We start from the raw sequence: 20,847 nt of genomic DNA, 5'->3' as shown, positions 1-20,847 counted from the left end.
AGCAGTATTCATGGTTAGACCTTACTAAGGAACAGAAAAGGGTTCCTTTGCACTCTGGGGTAAAAGTAAATGGGTCCACTTGTACTCTGTATCTTTAAAAAGTAGTTATTTTCTCCAATTACACTCAATTATTTTAGTCAAATTCGGTTTAATTTTTTCTAATTAATTTTAAAAAAGGGGAAAAAAGTTACCCTCGACCCTCAACAAGAAACCCTTGACCCTCCTACCCTCCACAAGAAACCCTTGACCCTCCTACCCTCAACAAGAAACCCTTGACCCTCCTACCCTCAACAAAAAGACAGACTCCCGCGATAATTACTCCAGGGTGTTCGCCCAAGTGATTCATTAACTTTTAGCTGAAAATACGTTTTTCTAAATAACTCGGACGCTTCTGCAGATTAAGTAGCTATTCTAAAGATCTATTTCGTTCGGCAGAGGGCAAATTATAGATACCACATTAATGATTCATGTAAGAGTGTATGAAATAAAGTAACTCTTCATGTAATATAAGTTGGATTATAGCTCCTGTTGAGTGGACAAGTCGAAACGACGAAACGACCTGACGAAACGACATAACGAAACGACATAAAGAAATGACATAACGAAACGACGAAACGCCATGACGAAATGACGAAACGACAAAACGACGAACCGATGTGGTCGATGACGAGTCGGACTCGTAAAACGACGAGTCGAAGAGGCCAGCCGACGAATCGAACTGACAATACGACGAAACGAACTGAAAGTTCGACGAGTCGTACTCGGAAAACAACGAATCGACATAACGAAACGACGAAACGCCATAACGAAACGACGAATCGAACATTTTGTCCAGGATCTACCTTCATACAAGTCTTCCTCGAAAACTAAGATACCGCGAAAAAATTTTGAGTACGGGATATTTAAAAAGAAAGAAAAAGCTAAGGTGATCTTTACAACCTGGACTTAGTTAACAGAAAGAACTATGACCTGGAGGAGCTACAACTTGGGTGACCGTCGTGAATTTTACTTGGGGAGTTAACATGCAGGCTACCGAGCTGCAAAATTAAACGTAGATATGGATAAGCAAACTTTTCGCAGCTAGATTTACACTGTCTATTTAATTCAGAAAGAAAAAGTGAGCTTTCTGTGTCTCATTTCACTACACATTAGTGTGGACGGGGCCAGAATTACCCAGTGCGTAATAGACCCTTTTAAGGTTAACGCCGCCATTTTGTCGAGGGTGCAAAACTGCTGGGGCAAACGCAAAATGTACAGTGAATACACCGAATGCAAATATGGCGTCCAGTTTGAGTTGCCATTGTTCTGGACTGACTAGCCTCTCACACATGTAATAATCCTTTTGTATTTCCACGTGAAGACGAGGCTAGTCAGTCCAGAACAATGGCAATTCAAATTGGACGCCATATTTGCATTCGGTGTATGTATGGGAAAAGCTGAGAAAATGATGCTCGATAATTTGAGGAAGGTTGAAATCGTGCAATTTCTATGAATTACAAACTAAAGATACCAGACCTACCAGTTTACCGATCAAATTTGAGAAATGAAGTCTCGCGAAAAAAGCCGCAAATTAAGATTTTGATATTCCATATATTTGTCTCTAAAACCAAACCGCCGTTTCCGGGAAAATTTAAAAGCATTTGTATGAAAAACTAAAAATAAGATTTCTCACTTCTCAGCGAGCCTGAACCCTTCATACTTGATCGGCAACATCTTTTGCTAGGTATCTTTACTTCGTAATTCATAGAAATTGCACAATGTCAACCTTCCTCAAATAATGGAGCATCAATCTCCCGACTTTTTCCATACATTCACTGTACATTTTGCGCTCGCCCCAGCAGTTTTGTGCCCCCGGCAAAATGGTGGCGTTAACCTTGAAAGGGTCTATTATCAGTGACTTACGGCAGCGCAGCAGAGAATGTTTTCGATGTACGTGTTTCGAACGAAAGGCCGTTTTAACGTATTCTGCTAGAATAAGTACGGTCTGTTTTCAATTCTCGTGAAACTTTTAACGTCATCATGATCTTAAGACAGGTTTTTCTGATCGCGGCTCTTGTGTGTGACTTCTGGTAGTAAAAAGCAGTAAAGTGTAAAAGTACAACACGCAACTTTAGGTCAACGGGGTCAAATTACATGAACTTTGATTAGACCATCATATTTGTATGATTATAACTTGCGGCATGTATGACCAAATATTGATTTTTGGGTCTTGTTATCCCTTATAAATACAATCAGCCGTAAACCCATTAATTAATTCATTTATTTATTTATTTATTTAATCGCTTTCACCATACTCACAATACTAAAAAGACTAAAAAATAATTACATATGAACAAGACACAGAAGAGAACGGAGGACAAAGGCGCGGACCACACAACAGAGCGAGGCTCCAAATTAAGTGTGCCCTTACGAGAAATACACAAATACTAACTATGTAGACAATAGACAGTGTGAAAAGTATATAAAAAAAAACCCAATTATAAAAGAAAAAACGATAGGAATAAATCCCTCATGCGGCCGATAAAAAGTCTTAATAGCAGCAGTTACCAACTTATAGAACATCACATGACCTACTGTATTTGCAGCAGATCGACTTCCAGGTGTTGAAGTTAGTGACGTCATAGTTTGTACGAAAGGCAGCCGAATTGCGTTGGAGTACGTGAGATTTAAACTGATCGAGATAACTGATAATACGAGTGGATACAGGTAAGGTATTCCAGAGTTTAGCGACACGATTAAAGTAACTAAATTGGAAAAGCTTTGTACGGCACTTGGGAATTAGTATGTCTTGATCAGAGCTATGACGAGTAAGACGGGTGCCTTTAGGCCTGACATAATCAGCTGTGGGTAGGGTGTAGTGGCCAACGCGACATATTCATTTCATTTAAAACTCATGAAAGATGGCGATTTTACCTCAAGTAAGTCCATGGGCGTGTCTCAGTCAATCCATATTTGGCATATTCCTAGACAAATGCCATGGCTTTTTATTGCGTTTCCTGCCTTTGGGTATGCTTGACACGTGGTGCGCTGAGCTCGTGCTCAAAACATGTCGTTTAAATTTCCAAGGCCGAAACCAAAACATCCTCAAAGAAGTGTTTTCGATGGACTGCCGCAATTTAAATGGAAAGATTTCAAAGATCAAAAGGAAATAGGAGATGGCAGCTATGGTGTGGTGAAGGTAGGGCATTACAATCAACAAGACGGTGAGCGGGAGCCAAGCCGAGCGAGAGAAGTTCCTGCTGGTCCTACCACACCAGAACAGAAAACCAAGCGAACAATTTCGAGAAAGTCTATTTTCGAGGGGTCTTAGTTTTCGAGGGGTCTTAGTTTTCGAGAGGTCTTAGTTTTCGAGGGGTGTTAGTTTTCGAGGGGTCTTTGGTCTTAGGTCTTAGTTTTCGTGACACCTACACACGGGTCGAGAAGGAAGGTTATTTAGAGGAGTCTTTACTAGAGTTTCATTTCCTTAAAACAGTCTTCTGATTCGTCCCCTTAACTTAACAATATGATTGGTTCAACCAGTCAAAAGCAAATGAAAAGAGGGGGTAAGTTTCAGAGGAACTGCGGTGCCGTGACGGTGGGGTGTATTACAAGATGATTTGATTTTCAGTTCTCAGCTGAGTTGATAATGTGAATTGGTCATCGTAAATAGTTTCTAAACTCTTCACGATGGGTGGCGAAGGCTAACGCTCTTTTGAAAGTTAGCCGTCTGTTATAGCGAATAAACTATGTGCGCTGCCTAATTTACCTCATCAGCTTAGTCGATGAAACCCAATTAAAAACAGTCTCTTTGAAATGTATGAAAGCGATCCTCGCAGTAATGAATCCTACTTATGTAGTAATGGAAATATGAGCTGAAAAAAATTCAGGCATGTACAGGATTTGAACCCATGACCTTTGTCTGGTGACAATTCTTGAAATCATCGTTAACGTTTTTTTCCTCTTTCTCTTTGTTGTAGTCTCGAGAAGTAGACAGGAAAAATCCTAAAGCAGTGAAAAAAGCAAATATGTATTATTTCATTGCATCAGGTAATAAATTCACCTAATTCAATGGTTTATGTTATTGATTTCTATTTTCAACCACGGAATAAGGGACATCAATATTCCACCATCATTTCATTTTTTTAGTGATGGAATACATCTTACGGCATTGTCTGAGAATCATATCGATCTCAGAAGGCATGCACGAAAGATGAATACCATCTCAGTATCCTTAGTAACAGCTGTCATCTCAACCAATCACACGCAAGACTGAAAACAATCGTGACTTTTGCAGCCGCGTTTTTCCGCGCTTTTAACAGTTTTAACACTAGTTCTCTTTCGTTGATTATGGTTTTAGCCTTTGCACTGGGTTTGCTTTTTCGTAAAGGTCTCTAGTTTTGCTTATGATAAGTTTCTAAGGTGATAGAAGTGTTCCACACCAACGAGATCAACGCAGGACTAAAAAACCTCTCAATCAATCAAATTGCCTTAGTTTTAGTTTTTGAGGCTGTATATATATACAAGCTCACAATTCCAGTCATCTTTCGTGCATGCCTTGTGAGATCGATATGATTCCAGTCAAACAATTCCAGTCCTGGATTAGTTTCAACACTGTTTTAGTCCGACTATGTCTGTGGGAGCCGTGGCAGTTGCTTGTTTACAGTAATATACCTTGTCATCATATGTAACCTTCTCCTCTTTTCTTTTTTCCTTCCAGCCATTGCACTGTTCGTGTCATTAATCATCAAAATATTCGTGGTCGTAGTATTTGTTAGAGTAAGGCTACTTGTTTTTACCAGTGGTTGTTCCAGAAATTGATGAAAAACATTACCAAGTATTCCTCGTTTTACGTCCCAACGGAATTGCGCAAGAAGGGCTCAAACAATTTAGGCAATTGCACAAGCAAAAGAAAAGCAAAACACTAGAAAAAAGGAAAAGAGGCAGGGCATCTTGTGGATCGAAGGTCTCATTCCCATTTTTTTTTTTTCATTTGTAGGCATTTTATAAAAGGACGTATGGAGAAGTGGTAAGTCAGATTTTTTTAGCACATTCACAGGTCAACCCCACACTCCCCAGCATCAGTACTCATATTCTCCATACTGTTCTCTATACATTTTCTAAGATGCTGACAAGGAGAGCTTGTTTAACAATCAGGAGCTTCTTTAGTTTCCGATCATTTCCTTTATTCTCGTGACCTTAATGTTTCATTTTGGAATGGTATTGTAAGGAGAAATTAGATGATGGTCACTCTTCGTCTAACTGCGAAATTTGTCTATTTGTTACTCGGCAGCAGCAGTAGGTTGAAACTAAAGCTATGAATAAAAGCTAAGTTAACCAAGATAAGCAAATCATTACAAACAGAAAAAAGAGTACAATCCAAGCGAAATGGAAAAAATATCTACAGTGACAACTGCAATAGCGAATGAGTGGAATATTTCCAAAACAGAGAACTGTGCCGAGCGCGACTGTGGATAAACTGACTTAAAAAAGCGATCATGCGTAAAAAGAAACTGGCTTATTTTAAAAGGGGTGCAAAATAACGTGCGGTATGAGAAACGTGCAAAAAAGGTGTAACTGACGAGGAAAACGCTAACAAACTTACAAAAAGTACGAACAGAGAAGTTATGAAAACGTAAAAGAAGAAATAAGTACGAATTAGACGAAAAATAATTAGCAAACGCGTATCCCTTTCATTCCCAAGATCTCAGTGATAATTCTCCATACTGTCTGTATTGCAACTCTTATGGTGTTAGTTTGGAGAATTTGGTATTTGATCAACTTACACCCCCCCCCCTCCTTAACAGACACTTTTCTTTATTTTCATCACTCAGCTGCTTGATATTATTGTGAGTACCTTCCCTTTTACTTTCAATATTCTCGTGTTACTACATTTCTTAATGAAAACTCTGACAATCTCTTTCTTTTCAATATCATAAATGCCTTAAATACAGCATGAGCCAAGCTGACATATTTGATGTGGACAAGATCGGAGATCCTAAAGTAAGAATCTTGGAACAATTTTTGTTAAATTTTCAAATACAAGCATTAGGTAAACTTTTGGGGAAAGTGTTTCTTGATTGATCTGTCAAATTTAATCTATAAAATCAGAAAATATCGAATTCTTATTTCTCTATGTTTATCAAATATAGCCATCGACGGAGACCTTTTCAAAGGGGTAAGAACTATTGGTGTACTAATAAGTAAGACATTAGTTGAAGAAGTTAATTGTAGCGATTAGTTTATACCAAAACAGCGGATAGCGTTAAAGGTGCGCTCTGATTGGCCGTTTGAACTCCGACTATTCTTTGTTATTCACTCCGAGCAACGTGGGTGGAGTGTGCGCCAGAAAATATTGCAATCTTTGCAGGAATAAGTGAGTTAAAGTCATCTTTTTGTGCTATGTTATCTAAATGATTTGATATTTTTTAAAACAAATATTCACCTCAGTATAGGTGGCTAGCGGTGCATATCTACTTTGACGCATTGCGGCTGGTTGAATACTCCACTACGAACCACCCACACTTCGTTCGGTGAAAAGTCGTTAATTATTGCAGTGTAGTGGTGATCGTTTTAAAATCCTGTCCGTGTATCTTTTCAAGGTGTCTTTCTCGGATGCATGTTTCGAAATGCAGCGTTGTATATTCGGGGCATTGGAATTCTTGCAGCTGGTCAAAGTTCTACAATACATACATACGTTAGTTGACCACTCCCCATAGGGGCTTTTCAAGGCCAATTCCAACCCATCCCACCCCTGGGGAGGACATCCAAAACACGTTAATCTCGTGCGAGAATCCGGCGCTCTAACCAACTGAGCTAACCGGGAGGCACTATGAGGGCGAGCATTTGATTCATAAAAGAATAAAACACGTTTGCGTTTTTTTAGTTTGTCTGTTTGTTTTTGGAGCTTTATACTTAGCATGGCGCACAAAGGAAAGGTGAAAGTCTCCATCGTGTCTCTTGAGCGTTAGAGTAAGCACTCAGAAAGGTTACCGTCAATGTGGTCAATCCTCAAAAAATATCGTCCTTTTGATCTAAAAATAGATCATATTTAGGATAACTGCGCTTTTGACAATCACAGGTAAGAAAATTTCTCATGGAGCCAATCAATTATCAAAAAGAAAGTTTAAACGAATAAACTGCTATTAAGCGCGGGAAAAAGCGAATGACCCTGTTGCAGTAGGTGTTATTTTTTTGATCTGTTTGGTTGTGGGGTTGGCGTCAGTTTTTTCAACCAATCACATGGCGAAGTCAAGAAAAACCAAACGATTCCTTCAATAACCTTGGACCTTCAATTGGAACTCATCTTAAGGGCTCTTTCGTTGAATTTGCTCTCGCCTTCTTCTGCTTAAAGCTAATGGCATCATTTTTTTTTCCAGTTTGCTATGGAGGTAGGAAGCGATTTTTACCACATTAAACTTGGAATAACTTGTGCTTGCCCGCATGTCAACCATTGTTGATAATTCCTTAAGAAGAGAAAATCTTTCGATTTGATTTATGCACTGCAGGGATTCTTGAAGATCTCTTGGGAAAGATGGAAGCGAGTGCTATTTACCAGATCGATCGCCATTGCTCCAACCCTTATTGTGGCTTTTAAGGACTGGAATGATTTCCTTAATATGCTACAGAGTTTGGTTTCCAGGTAAGTTGTGGTTGAGATAGTTTCGAGCCGCATTTGCGATATTATCAATCTTACCATGAAGGAAACCTTTAAATTGTTGCTTTGTCAGGGTAGAAAACCTACGTCAAGGATACTTACGGATGGAAAAGAACTCCACTACAATTGAAAACACAAGGGTCAGAAAAACCATGTTTAACCTTTGAACTGCCACTGAGTGACCAAGACAGAATTTCTCCTTACAATATCAGTACAGTATGAAGCAGACTAGTGATGAGAATAAAGACAAATATCAATAGGGATTTATTAGTTGATCCAATATCAAATTTTCCGAACTAATATCATAAGAGTTGTGAGGTAGATATTAAAGAGAACTTCTTTTGAGATCTTAGGGATGAAATGGTTGAACGGTGACGTGGTTTCGGTAGCAACTTTTGTTTGGTTTGGAGAAAAAAGAAAGTGATTCAGCATCTAGGTTTCTGATGAGTAAATCGCAGAACCGGAATCTTTTAATAAGTAGAAGCACCGATGGCAGTCAAAAATGTTTCCAACTATTGAATGACGCTCGTGAACTTTGTTAAGCTGAGGACTCTTTCTTATCTTGCCAGCTCCCTTTTTCTCTGATTCCTGTGTTGAATTTTACGGGATATAAATCTATTATGGGAACGTTTAAGAATGGAAGGTATGCTAAACTGTCTCTAAGTTGTATTGTTTCTATGCGTTGGTGAATACTATGCTGTACCATTTCCACCGTGTAAAAGATCCCGTAGGCTCTAATCTACAGCGCGGCCTTGAGGGCAACTCGTTAATAAATGCTGTGGAAAATTTACTTGTAAGTGTAACGTGGGGCGCAAAAATTGTTCTCAGTACACTATCCAGCACGAGGTGGTGAGACAAGCCTATCATCCGGAGGGTGTTACTTTGATGAAACTCTGAGTTCTCGTAAGTAATTGAAAGGAAAATATGTGGCAGCTAATTCGGCCTTAGTGTGGTTACCCTCCAACGTCCGTGTTGTTTTTGCCGAGATGGTGGTATTTTAAATTTTGAAGGAATTGGGTCAATGCTGACTGACTTGTACCAGCGTTTTAAATGAGAACAATTATAGCCAATCCTTTTTTTAAATTAAGCTTTGCGGTTTCTTGGTTTGTGGAGGTAATTAGGAAATAAGCGCACGAAAATGCGTCACTTTTTCTCTCGTTCGTCATAAACAAACAAACTGAGAGCATAGAATAAGACATTTAGCAACTTTTATCATTGGATACCATTTGGACTGTATTTCTTTTTGGCTCTTCTAGTTTTTTATTAAAATCCATTTAATTGTCGTCCTGTTGTTTTCATCCCTGGGGTGATGCAAGGTGTAGCGTGGATTTTATCCGTTGTAGTTATAGGGATCAATATCGTTTTTTTGTCGCAGAGTATGTGGTGAGTTCTGATTTGACCCATCTCTATGATATTAATATTTATCTCATTTACGACTTGCGTAATATTAACTTCCAGGCAAACTGAAGAGAAGTCCGCTTATTGCGAATTATTTGCCCAAAATAGCCTTTTTTATCCTACACTGTTTTGAAAATTCTCGAAAAATTATATCAAATAGCAGGCCAACTTTGAAATTTGTAAGCTTGGAGCTCAGTTCTTGCTGGACGATCGGTTGGGTTTCGTTGATTCTAAATGTGCTATTTGTTCCAGATCTTTGCCTGTCGCTCTAATGCTTTTCTGCTGTCATTTTCTCTGTTGTTTTTCAGTCTGAAGTACCACGTAACGTATATTCTAGTTGGATTGTACCTTCTTTTCTACGTCACTTTTCTTTTGTTATTGGTTGGTATCTAGTACTTGGATTTCTATGCCCTGGTTTTAAACTGAAGTTTTCTTTTATATTGATCCTCATCAATTTTAGTCTTCTCAGTTCACTTAAGAAATGGTTAGCGTGCAAAAAAACTAAAAAAAAAAACTCAAATTGACTTTTTTTTTTAAAAAAAAATTAAAGAAATAAAGGCTTTTGTAGCCGGCAGTTAGCAAAGCTATTCTAGGCGGGCTACCTAAACAGACACTGTATAGGCTCTCACACATACGGACGCACGCACACACACACACACACACACACACACACACACACGCACACACACACGCAACAATGAAAATAAATAAATAAATGAGCAAATAAAAATAAATAATAAATAATAGTAGTGATAATCATGTTAAAGGTTTTAACTGGGCCAGTCACACTAGGGAGTTTTTAACAGGTCAAAGAGAAAGCTAATCAGCTGAAATACAAATATAAGCTAGAAAGGTCAAGGTAGCGCAAGTCAACATTCATCTCCTCAATTTCAAGAATTTTCAAAAGCAAGTGAGTTAGCTCACGTTTAAAAGGTGCTTTCCTTAGCTTACGAAACTCAGGGGGGATGCCATTCCATATTTTCGCACCAACTCTAGAAAAGGAAAACAACTGATGATTTGTTCTCGCCTGTTTTATATAAAAGCTTCCAGCTACTGAGAAACGAGTAGAGTAGGAATGAACCTGTTCAGAGTGAGTAAAAAGTTCAGAAATATTGGGAGGAGCACAGCGATTTTTGATGTCATGTAACAGAGAGGCAACCAATTTGAAGTAAAGCATTTTTATCGGTAGAATTCCCGAACGACTAAAAAGAGGAGCACTGTGAGATGTATAATCGGAAAAGTACATTAGACGAAGAACCCGCTTTTGTAAAATAACGATTTTCTTTAGGTGAGTATTCGCGGCTTGGCCCCAAGCAACGAGACCACAGGAAATATACAGCTCAATGAGCGAGCGGTAAATGTTTATAAGAGTAGTGAGCGGTACCAAGCTTAAGTGTCTTAGCCTTGCAACAATACCGATACCTTTGCTTATTTTCGTGGAAATATAGTTAATATGGTGCTTCCAGGAGAGATTACCGTCAATTAGAACACCTAGGTATTTAACATATGTCTTACGTTCAAGAGATACCAATTGCTCCGAATTATTATCAAGTATTTTAAGGTTTACTTCTCGGTATAGTTTGTTGATAAGGATGAAAAGTAACAAAATTAGATTTAGATACGTTAAGAGAGAATTTATTTGAATTCAGCCATTCACACAACTTTAATAACTCTTCATTGACGAGAACTTCAAGTTTGTTTAGTTCTTTTTCTGCATATAGTAAACTGGTATCATCAGCAAATAGGTAAAAGTCAAACTTTTTAGAGGAACGATGCATGTCATTGACATAAATTAAGAAAAGAAGCGGACCAAGTACAGAACCTTGAGGGACTCCACACACTATTCTGTCTTTGCTAGAGACAATAGAACCGATTTGGGTTGATTGCATCCTGACAGACAAGTATGACGAGAACCAGTCATTAATCAATCCTCTAATTCCATAATGGTGAAATTTATGCAACAAAATCGAGTGATCAACCGTGTCGAAGGCCTTTTTTAAGTCAATGAAAATGCCACAGGAATATAATTTTTTATCAATGTTGTTTTGAATTGTATTTAGAATATCCAGAATTGCATGTTGAGTGGAGCTGTTCTCTCTAAATCCATATTGCGATGTAAAAAATATATCATTCTCATTTATAAAAGAATTTAGGCGTTTGTACACTAGTTTTTCGAATATTCTATTAAACACGGACAGTAACGATATTGGGCGATAATTGTTTGGGTCAGTTTCATCATCCGCTTTATAGATTGGAATTACTATAGCGTGCTTTAATTTGTGGGGATAGATACCAGTTGAAATGGACATGTTCATTATGTCCAGCTAGGGTATGAGATATAGCTTGACGTGCGGACTTTAAAAGACGAACTGGACATGAATAAAGTCCGTAGGTTTTTTTTGATGGAGTACTCAAAATTGCCACTTCAATTTCAGTAGATGTGACAGCGTCAAAGAAGAAAGAGATGGTTGGTGTAATTTGAATTCCCTAGGTAATCCTTAAAGTCCCTGGTGGATAATGGTATGCTATTTGCAAGTTTAGGTCCGACAGATGCGAAATGATAATTCAATGCATTAGCTATTTCTGATTGGTTTTGTGTTGTAACCCGGTTGTCTGGAAGCTGGAGCAACGATACGAGCTTAGTCTTTTTGTGCTTATGAATTAAAGTGTTAATCCCCTCCCAAGTTTTTTTCATATTATTTAGGTTTCTACTAAAATAGGATTGATAGTAAAGTCTTTTACTCTGGCGAGTAAGGCTTAAAATTGTGTTCCTGTACAGCTTGTATGTAGCCATATCACCAGAGTAAAAGAGATCGTTCTTTATTTTTATTGATCTACGTAAACCTCTAGTTATCCACGGTTTAGATAGTTGCTTGGCCTTGCGTTTTGATACAATTTTGAGAGGAGCATGTCTATTAACAAGTTTATTCAGTTTTTTGTAGAACGAAGAAAAGCGTTTGTCAATAGAGCCATTAGAGATCAAACCGGTCCAGTCAGTTTGAGAAATATCACTAATAAAGTTTTCTTCCGAGAATCTCGAATAGTCACGGATTTTAGTCCCCTGATAGCGAGATTTTAAAGATGGAGAATGGATGATGCAAAATTGAGAGTAGTGATCACTTATATCTGAGACAATGTTGCCGCTGGAGAGTTTAAAGCCAATTCTGTTAAGAAGGAGAGTTTAAAGCCAATTCTGTTGGCTCCTCTAGTTCACATAACATCCTGTCTGATCTTCGGGATTTGTCAACGAAAAATGGGCTTAAAATTATTCATCAAAATATCAGAGGCCTCGTGGCGAATAAGGATAGTCTATGCCAAATGATCGATCATTCCAAGCATATAGACATCATATCCCTCAGTGAGACTCATCTATCGGACAGTGAAGAGGCTCAAGTTCAACTGGATGGCTATACGTTCATTAATAGACCGAGGAAAACAGGCAAAGGTGGAGGTGTGGGAGTTTATATCTCCTCTTCTGTCCCCTTTCATAGAAGACTAGACCTGGAACGCGATGGGATCGAATGTATCTGGATAGAAATTCTATTTCCAAAATCTAAGGGTATCCTTATTGGTTTTATTTATCGCCCCCCGAGTTCTTCAAAGCATCTTTGTGTAGATTTTGAAAATAAACTGGAGTCGATGCTTTCTGCTGTATCATCTGAAAACAAAGAATGCATTTTGACAGGCGATATCAACTGCAATTATTTGGTAAGCTCAGACAACAAAGAACTGAAGGCAATGCTATTGTCTTTTGGCCTTAAACAGCTAATCAAGGATCCCACGAGGGTAACGCAAGATTCAAAAACACTGCTAGATGTGATTTACACAAATCGCCCTCAGAATGTTTATAGTGTTAAAACCATTCCCGCCGGCTTAAGTGACCATGATATGATTGGTTGTGTCCGGAAGCTGCATAACCATAAATTCCAGCCAAGAACCATCACCTGTCGAAACTATGCTAATTATGATCCTATATCCTTTTGCAATGATTTACGGTCCAATAGTCTCACACCTGTCTTTAAATCCTCCTGTGTTAATGAAGCATGGTCTGTTTTGAAAGCCATTCTGAAAAAATGTATTGATAAGCATGCGCCAGCTATAAAGAAGAGGATCAAAGGGAAACTCTGCCCATGGCTTACACAGAAGGTAAAGCAAGAAATGAATACCAAAGATCAGCTTTTGAGAAAAGCGAGAAAGACAAATCGTGAAATTGACTGGTCTTCGTACAAGCGCCAACGAAACAAAGTTAACGGTATGGTAAAAAATTGCAAAAGCAGGTATCACCGTGAACTCTTAGAGGAGACTGTGGGTTCACCTAACAAATTTTGGTCAGCTATTAAAAAACTATACCCTACAAGGTCTACAAAGGAACCAGGAGCAGCTTTTCTCGTTAATGGAGCAGTAGAAACCGACAAAGAGGTTATTGCAAATTTGTTCTGCAAATTCTTCACTGATGTTGCGGGATCTCTAAAAAGAAAGATCTTCCCTCTTTGTAATTTTGTCTGGAAAAGGCCCCTTACAATAGACACTCAGCAGCCGCTAGAGAACTTTGAGTTTAGATCAGTCTCGGATAAGGTTGTCTTTAATGCATTAAAGAGCCTTAAGAGAAATAAGTCCTCTGGCCTTGACAACTTTCCTTCTGGAATGTTAAAGGACTCTGCTGATATAATAGCCAAGCCTCTCACGCATATAATTAACCTGTCTCTCGCAACAGGGTCTATACCTACTGACTGGAAAGCGGCTAAAATTGTACCACTTTTTAAATCTGGTTCAATGGCCGAAATCGACAATTATAGGCCTATTTCAATACTTCCTTCAATGTCAAAGATCCTGGAGAAAGTGGTATTTAAGCAGCTGATGGCTCATTTTGAACAGAATGGTCTACTTTCTCATTTTCAGTACGGCTTCCGTCGCATGCGCTCTACTGAACTGGCCGTTACTAATCTAACCGATGTTATCAGAAGAGAAGGTGAGAATGGTAACCTGACAGGCTGTGTTTTCATCGATCTATCAAAGGCGTTTGACACCATCAGTCACTCTGGCCTCCTGAGCAAGCTTTCAACTTACGGAGTTCGTGGAACAGAACTCGCATGGTTCACTGATTACCTTTTCTGCAGATCACAAGTTGTCCAATATAAAGGCGTGCTATCAGAACCTCAACCCATTCTCACAGGTGTTCCTCAGGGAAGTATCCTGGGTCCTATCTTATTCATTATCTTTTTCAACGATGTACATGAACCGCTTCAACACTCGAAGATTATCACTTATGCGGCGACGATTCAGTCATCTATACCTCTTCTAAAGATATTGATACTATACAGAGAAGCCTTAGCGAGGATATGAATAACCTGTGCGAGTGGTTTAAAGACAACGAACTGATCATTAACCTAAAAAAGGACAAGACGGAGTCTATGTTATTTGGAACAGCTAAAAGAATCAACCTTCAAGACAAGGAACTTAAACTTTCTGTTAATGGGACACTCATCAATAACACCTCTACCTATAAGTACTTAGGTGTTCACCTTGACTCATCACTAAACCTTGCATCACATTTTGACCGAATCTATAAAAAAGCTGCAACCAGAATTAATCTCTTGCGATCAATTCGTCCTTTGATCGACCAAAAGTGTGCAGAATCGATCTATAACACTATGATCGCACCTATTTTTACCTATTGCGGAACACTTGGTCTTAGCTTTCCGGATTACCGAAAGGAAATGATAAAGAACATCGAACAACGAGGCTTTAAAGTTATTGGCAATAGTTCTTTTAATCCCCCATCCGTGAACAATTTGATCAAGCGTAAAAGCTGTTTGTTTGTTTTCGACTGTCTCCTGAATAATGTTTGCACACCCTTTAAGAACTACTTCGAAAGACTGGTTCATTCTAAGGCCACTAGGAATAACGGTATATCAGTGAAATTACCCAAAGTACGTTTAGAATTTGGTAAAAAGAGCTTCTATTACCAAGGAGCAAAGACTTTCAACAACCTGCCTGCTGAACTAAGGTCGTTAGATTCGAGACTGAAATTTAAGAACAAATTGCGAGATTATTTTAGTTAAATTCGATCTAGACGTGGTTATAGGTATCCTTTTTCAGAGCATTTTATTTTATTGTATGCTTTTCTAGACCTTAAGATCAATGATTATATCTTGTTAAGTTTTATTTTATTTATTTATTTATTATTTTGACAGGACCCCAAGGACAACAGTGTTACACACTGATGGGTTTTCAATCCTGTATAAAAATTCGTTATTATTATTATTATTATTATTATTATTAAGAATATTGTCAATAAGTGTGGCAGAATTATTATGGACTTTTGTAGGCTTGTCAATTACTGGAAAAAAGGAGTAACTTTGCAGGGACAGCAGAAAGTTATGAGAAAAATCACAGGTTTCAGATTTGAGGTGATCAATGTTGAAGTCGCCCATGACATACATCGGTTTATTAGTAGAGCTTAGTCATTGTATTGTCATATCGAAATACGTTTGAAATTGTTCAGGAGAAATATGTTGCCGATAGATTACACCACACGCGTGCAGCGTGCACCCATCGAGTGATGGATGCACGCGGGGGGTTGTTAATCATGAAAATACGGCACAACTTGTAAAAATACTCAGCGGTACTACGCGAAAAAAAAAGTTGAATATGACATATGTATTTTATCGGACATCGGACCTTTTTTCCGAATTGATAAAGGAGACTTTATCAATTCGGGTTGCCCATCGTCTGCAATTTGGCTTTCCGACCATTTATCCGGTAAAAACAATCACCAATTACCAATTGGTTCATGCTTTAGCGTGCACTATCGAGTTATGGAGCACGCGGAAAGTTTGGAGAGCACGAAAGAAGCGTAAGAGTTGCCCGAGGCGATAGCCGAGGGCAACTCTAGCTTCTTGAGTGCTCTCCAAACTTCCCACGTGCTCCATAACTCGATAGTGCACAGCTGAAAGCATGAACCAATTGTTTTAGAACATAGCCGGTGGAATTGTGCATCAAATGCGACGCGAAAAACGGACAACAATATCAGTTGAAGCGAATCGTAACGGCACTGATGCCGAGTCTCCTTTTCCTTTGTTTTTCTCTTTTTCTGCCTCATTTAAGAACTCTAGCCCATGGGAAAAGGTCGAAACATTGTCTTCGTTTTCGGACTAGCAGGCCGAGTTTCTGTTTGTATCCATTGTTGTCGCGAAATGTATTATTTTTCCCCGCACTAGCAATGGCCGCTCGCGCGAAAAAAAAATTTCTGGCGAAGTCGGATTTGCTGACGCTATCAGCGTGCACTATCGGGATTTTGAGCACGCTTACGTATAATGAATTTGATTGCGCGACTCTGCTAGCTATGTTCTAATATAATATGGGCTACCGACCTATCAACAGTCTCCATGGGATGGTTTTTATGGTGTACCTACTTAACTCAAACACGCCCCCCCCCCCCTTGAAGAAGAGATCTCTCCCCCCATCTCTCACTTTGGACGGATGACGTTGTGTAGTAGGTACGTCATATATGACGACTCCTCGTATGCAGGAACCCATTACCCTGTCGTATGCAGTTTGTTGTGGATGAGAGGAAAGAGTTCAAATGTGCAACAGCAGAATTTTTTTTTTCCTATTTAGGAGAAAGGAGAGTTCGTTTTCAAGTTTAATAAGAATGCGAATGGAAAGGGCCTGACAAAATGATAATGATGATGGCTTCGTGATTTATTATATTAAGTTTATTTTGCGCTTGGGTTCACCTTCATGGATTTCATCAAGGTATGAAAATGGTGTTTTGATATTCCATTCAATAGAAAGTTAACTATTTTTTCAAGATTTACTGCAGTAAATTTCTGGAATTAAACGATCGTCAATTTTTATGTTTATAAGATATTTTAAACACTAGCCTCAAATCACTGATTACGTATCTGGAGTTTCATGAGCGCGTACGTTCAATTGGCCAGCAGCACGGCGTAGAATGTGGGTAGGTACTTGGTGAAATCCTTCATACATGCATCAATACATAATTAAGAACATGTGGGAATACTGGGTCATTTGCACACATTAACATACATTAAGGATCACACCAAGTACTTACCAAAATGTGTTACTTTCGTAAGCTTTTGATAAGAACGACAGCTAAACTGCTTCTGTTCATGTGCCATTTTGTTTGTTTTCAGCATTTAAAAAGAAAGGTTATACACGTGTAAACACCTCGACTTAATGGCGAGTGTGTTTGGTTCTAACTCTTTAGGGGCAACCTGGTTATAGCAGCCCCAAAACATGCGCCAAGAGTTGCGCCTTGCTATGACAGCGTTTGCACATGCGCTGACGTTTGACTGGTTTGTTTCCCCTCCTCCCTTTCCTAAATGACGCTCATTGTGTAAAAGATACGCTCACTTCAACATGCGGGATTTGTAAATGAACGACGATATTTATCAGGAAATAGGTAGAAAAAAAGAGTACCCGTGAAACTGCGATTTGTTTTTATTTTGTTTCTGGCAGTTTTTGAAAAGACCTGATACATGTTATTTCACGATGAAGCTAGGCACTGTTTTTTTAAGTTTAAAAGTAAGAGAGAGATTTTGTAGACCATGTTAAGTAGTGTTATAAATGATATGAACAGCTTTGTGACAAACAATGAAAAAACGAATACGTAATTGAATGGTGAATAGGATATTTTTTTAACCAAGTAACAGAACGGACAAAATTACCGACAAGTGTTGCCTTGCAATTGAATCCTTCTACCGGTCCTCGATCGTGAAGGCTACAGTAAGAAGATCCGTTCTTAGTAAGAACGACTTAGCCGTAAAGACAAGGTGAAATATGTTTTTTACTAAATTCTAATGTATGTTGAATAAAGGCAATTCACGAAAGAGCTCAAAACGTTCCAACTACAATACCTTTGAGACTTCTTCTTTGGGACGCCTATCCGAGAGGGGAAAGGGAGGGATGGGGGCCACAAGTTCGGTTTTAGAAAAATGTTCAATTTATGTAAAGTTAGTAGATGGATACCTCTGTGTTGAATAAAAGAACGTTCCATTCTTCTCAAGCAAAATTGGGTGAACTCTAAATATCCAGACATTTTAAAAGGGCTCAAGAGAGTTGGTTTTCATTCTTCAGAAACATTTGCATTTTCAGATACAATGAAAATATATGATATTCATATATTTTCATTGTATCTGATTTATCACTTTCACGGGTTTATTACGAATCAACTTAACGGCCTCCTCCCAGTTGGCTTGTTGGCTCAATTGATAGAGCGCTGCACTAGTATCGCAAAGGTCAGTAGTTCGAATCTCGTACAGGCTTGATTTTTTTCAGGTCTGATTTTCGCTATTGCTTAAATAGCGCTATCTACTGCGAGGATCGTGCATCATACGTATTTGCATTTACATTTACCGTTCTGCCGTGGAAAGAACACCATTGATTTGGGAACACCTTCATTCAGGGAAAACAAGTTTGGTCCCGGAGAAATGTTAATAAAACGTTTGTATTCGTTAGTTTATCGAAACGACACTTCTGTATAGGAGAAACCTAATCTTGTACGCAGACCTTCCACGGCCAAGCGGTTGTACAGTTCAGTTATAGTTACACCTTCATTCAACGTAATTCACAAATGTTTGTCACTGGAACCTAATCTCTTACCCAGACCTTCCACGGCCAAGCGGTTGTACAGTTCAGTTATAGTTACACCTTCATTCAACGTAATTCACAAATTTTTGTCACTGGAACCTAATCTCTTACCCAGACCTTCCACGGCCAAGCGGTTGTACAGTTCAGTTACAGTTACACCTTCATTCAACGTAATTCACAAATTTTTGTCACCTTTATTCAAGGGAAAAGGAAACATTTTCTGGGTCCGAAAGCCCGCCTTTAATTTTCATGAAGAGGATACCTTAACCAATCAAAATGTCACCAAGATTGAGTGAACACTTAAATGTGATACAGTAGTTTTGTGTAACGAAAGGTACAACTAGTTGTTCCGGTTTGCGAAATCTACCCAGAGCATCGTATAGTTTTAATTGCTTGTTCCTATATATCAACAAGAGAAGACAGCGACAGGGCTACTCCTTGCAATTGTCGAGGATTTTAACAAGGATGAGACCCCAAAGCTGTTCGGACTTCTGTCCATTCGCGCTCTCGACTTAGCTCGGTTTCTAAATGAAAACATGTCCATTTGGTGTTGTTCAAATGCACTAAATCTTCTTTTTTTTTTTCGAAAACTCTTGACTATAAGCTGAACCCCCTCTCTTTGGCTCAAATTTCGCTTAACTCTAGCTTTAATTTATGTACAAACCGCTGGGCTTCTAACTGAATAAATATGTTAAATCGACGTGAGAGTGCAGTGCTTAATAAACAATGATTTTGTTTTTGGATCACATTAGCTTGGTGCTTGGAATAACGCGTCTGGTGTATTCCAAACAATTTTCAGAGTTAGACAAACACCAACCAATCTCTGTTTGCATGGGGTATAAGTTTCTAAAGAAACTGTGGTGCTGCGTCGGTGGAGGTAACAATGTAAATAGGGCGGATCCAGGATTTAGATCAAGGGGGGTTTGGAGATCGAATTGTTCCCCTTCTGAGGGGTCCAAGATTTTGAAAATTAGGTCTTCGGAAACATGATTTCCAGTTATGATGAATATATGAAGTTCATATATTTTAAACTGCGGTTATAGATACGTATGATGCACGATCCTCGCAGTAGAATGCGCTATTTATGCAATAGCGAAAATCAGAACCACTGACCTCTGCGATACTAGTGCAGCGCTCTACCAATTGAGCTAACAAGCCAACTGGGAGCAGGCCGTTAAGTTCATTCGTAATAAACCCGTGATGATAAATCAGATATGATGAATATATGAAGTTCAACGAAGGGCTGACGCTCGAAACGTCAGCTTTTATAATCGTAACGGTGGCCAATTTATCATTTCAACTTTGTTGATATATTCAAATTATTTCGTTACCTCCACCCACGCAGCCCCAAACAGTTTCTTTAGAAACAATCAGCCTTTATTTATTAATAAGAAATAACGTTACACTCCCCACCAAGAATGATACACTTGAAGAAAGTTCGGAAGTAATTGAATGTGACAGCATTTAATTTCACTTTCCCGAAAGAGAAAAAAAATTACGATTTCGACGGTCTTGAGTAGGTACCCAACTAGAAAAAAAGAATCTTTTCCAGCCATAAAGCAGAATATAGAGTTTAATTATAAGATTTTGATCTTGATTTTCAAAAACAAACTTTCCGATTCCTCGGAGTGTTCCTGCCGAAATGGTATTAATGGTTAGTGGTTAAACCTCAGGACAAGAAAGGGTCAATTTAAATCAACTTGCTGCTCGTGAAGAAACAATAGCACTGTTTTTTAAATAGTGAGACTACACTCATTACGTTGTGGGATGACAAACAAACAACCTAGCGGCTTCCTTCAGGGACACAACAAAAAGCGGAGTGAAACAATGACGAGCTATTTCTGAACTGCGTCATTACCCTTAAGCAAACTTTGATGTTTATATTTTATGGAGATGAATCAAGATCTTGAAAGATATTCTGGAACATTTACGGACATATAATTCGGAAAAGATGTCGTTTTATCGTAACCTAGTTGCAGAAAGGAAGGCCATAGTTTTCGACTGAAAGCTAGAAATGTCAACTGACTTCAGCTGTAAAAAAAAATACATCTGTTTCCGTCGACAAAAACACTAATTATCATTGACGTGATTTCTTAAGGGTCAACAATCTTCTTGTATTGAGTCAGTAATGGAAATGTTTTGAAATCGGGTTTATTAAACACGAAAGATGTTGATATTATTCCAGTCGAAACTAATTAATC

General features: G+C 38.6%; 1 long non-coding RNA gene and 1 pseudogene across 1 annotated transcript in view; one reads left to right on the top strand and one right to left on the bottom strand.

The window, feature by feature from the left end:
- Nucleotides 1–20,847, top strand: part of LOC111347050 (natural resistance-associated macrophage protein 2-like) — a 118,037-nt pseudogene that overhangs the window by 86,960 nt on the left and 10,230 nt on the right.
- Nucleotides 20,776–20,847, bottom strand: part of LOC148719127 (uncharacterized) — a 526-nt gene continuing 454 nt past the window's right edge. Inside the window, exon 2 of the long non-coding RNA XR_015994172.1 lies at nucleotides 20,776–20,847. This exon is cut by the window's right edge and continues 247 nt beyond it. This is a non-coding gene — a long non-coding RNA (uncharacterized LOC148719127).

Source organism: Stylophora pistillata, chromosome 12 (assembly GCF_964205215.1).
Source record: "Stylophora pistillata chromosome 12, jaStyPist1.2, whole genome shotgun sequence".
Taxonomy (NCBI): domain Eukaryota; kingdom Metazoa; phylum Cnidaria; class Anthozoa; order Scleractinia; family Pocilloporidae; genus Stylophora; species Stylophora pistillata.
Note: the sequence above shows the minus strand (reverse complement) of the source record. Positions and strands in the feature narration are given on the sequence as shown.